The sequence below is a fragment of the Pinus tabuliformis genome, chromosome 1_1 (assembly GCF_031772625.1).
Source record: "Pinus tabuliformis cultivar Carrire ecotype Pingquan chromosome 1_1, CPIR1, whole genome shotgun sequence".
In the NCBI taxonomy this organism is placed as follows: domain Eukaryota; kingdom Viridiplantae; phylum Streptophyta; class Pinopsida; order Pinales; family Pinaceae; genus Pinus; species Pinus tabuliformis.
This window is the reverse complement of record NC_142297.1, coordinates 268,945,016-268,947,200: the sequence shown is the minus strand read 5'-3', so window position 1 is coordinate 268,947,200 and position 2,185 is coordinate 268,945,016. Positions and strand designations below refer to the sequence as shown.

The 2,185-nt window shown below is 36.8% G+C and overlaps 1 non-coding gene across 1 annotated transcript; it reads right to left on the bottom strand.

Moving 5' to 3' along the window:
- Window positions 1-221: 221 nt before the first annotated feature.
- Window positions 222-326, bottom strand: LOC149212577 (U6 spliceosomal RNA). Its single transcript, XR_016251705.1, has one exon. It is a non-coding gene; the product is annotated as a U6 spliceosomal RNA (small nuclear RNA).
- Window positions 327-2,185: the final 1,859 nt, after the last annotated feature.

Below are 2,185 nucleotides of genomic sequence, written 5' to 3'. Positions count from 1 at the left end.
TCCCCAACTTGTTATTTCTCAACTGTGTTGAAAAGGTCAACCTTCAAGGTTCAACGTCTAATAGTGATGTGTGGCTTTCTAAGGTTTCTCTTTTTCACTTGACAAGTATGTGCTACTATTACCCCAACCTTTCAATTTAGTGAAATATACCTTTAAATTGGAACTTGCCCTTCTTCTATATTGGTGTTATGACTTGACCCATTCCTCTATTTCAATAGTGTTAAAATTTAGACCATTTTTCAATTTTCTTGTATGATCCTTGTTCAAAGGTCATGCTATTCTTCTCTCTATTGCTCCAAATTTAGTTGATGTTCCATATATGGATAGGTTCAACAAAATTTTGTGATGTCAAAGCATGGCTACACCCATACTTAATCCCATATTTTTAGTTGCTTTTGAGTGTGTTTGGTAGCTTTGGACATTGAAGGCCACTAAAGAGATTTCAACGATAGTTTCCTAGCTTTGTTTCTGCTATATCCTCATAGTTTATAGTGATTTGGTCCAACTTTTCATCCTTATACCTTGACTTAAACCCACATTTTTAGCTTCTTTTGAATACATTTGGGTGACCTTGGCAATTGAATGCCATTAAGAAGATGACAAAGGAATTTTTGAGGATATTTTTGTGATATCCTCCCATTTTATAGTGGTGTGGTTCATCCTTTCTGTCCTACACAAATTCTCTTTTCGAATTTCTATACAGTTATCGAATCCACCTATTTGAACTTTTTCGCACATTCTCCTCCAACATAATCTTTCCCTATATACATTGACTGAACATTACCCCCATTTCAAAAAAAGTATGCACTAGGAAAAAGAACTACAGAGAAAAAGGTGGCTTTGGGATTCTTGATCATGTGAGATTAGATTCTCAAGATGCCCCAATGGAGCCTAAATCTTTTCAGTTGTTGATAATATCAAGAAAGTACAAAATCTTGTTCTGATCTTTGTTCATAATGATTCAACGAATATTTGGATGCCTCTTAATAAACTACTAGAGAATAAATAACATTTTAACTTATAAAATGACCCTTCTCAGTAATTACAGTAACCACAAGAATTATACAATCTTTCATAAGGAGTAATGCAATCAAAATTTTAATGAATTTATACCAAAAAATTCTTATCGTTCATTTAGTTTTCATTTTATATGCAAGTAAATTACTAAAATTAGGTTTAATCCATATCAGTATATCAGAAGCACTATACAACTAAAATGCTCTGCCTCCTTACATAGAAATGTTAGTTTGAAAACGAATTAGTAACTTTAGGTAAAATTTTAAATAGACAGTTGTATACCGAATAATTAGTTATGTAATGATAGTTGGTGATATAAAAATATCGAATGCCCATGAAATGTAGTGCGGAGAATCATTTGTTCAATAAAAGTTCCTATTAATTCATTCAATTTCGTGTCTTGGCTATTCTGTTGTTATTCAGTTATTGCTTTCTTGTTTTCTTCATTATTTGGTTTCTTATTCAACAAGTGGTATCAGAGCCTATTTCGTGCTATGTGAAGGTTTTTTCTCTGAGAGGAGGTCGTTGAAAGACCAGCAAATAACCAAGGAATACTTTGCATGTTGCTGTCCATTGTGCTGTGAGCGTTGAAAGCCATGGACTAATCTGCGTGTTGCTGTCCACTGTGCTGTGAGCGTTGCCAGGGAATAATCTGCGTGTTGTTGTCCACTGTGCTGTGAGCATTTCCAGGGAATAATCTGCGTGTTGTTGTCCACATTGCCATGAGCGTTGGAAGACCAGCAAATCCTCTGCGTTGAAGAATGGCTGAAGACCAGCAAATCCTCTGCGTTGAAGAACGGCTGTGCGTTGAAGGCATTGCTGTGAGCGACAGCTATGCATTGAAGGCATTGCTGTGAGCGTTGGAAGACCAGCAAATCTGCTCTCTGCGTTGATAAAAGTAGAAGTTTTCTGTGCGAGGCCATCTCTGCATGAAAGACTGAGGCTGTGTAGAATCTGCATGCTGAATGTCCAGAGGTGACTTGAGGCTGCGTGTCCTGCGTGAAGGAGAGGAGGAGCGTGCAACGACATTCTCTGCGTAAAAGACCGAGGCTGCGTATTGCTGCCAGAGGTCTGGCTTGTGGAACCGGGTAATTTTTTTTATTTTGAGAATTTTTTCTCAGAAATTTGTAGTTTGGAGGAAAGAAACTCAAAGAAATCCAAGAATTAT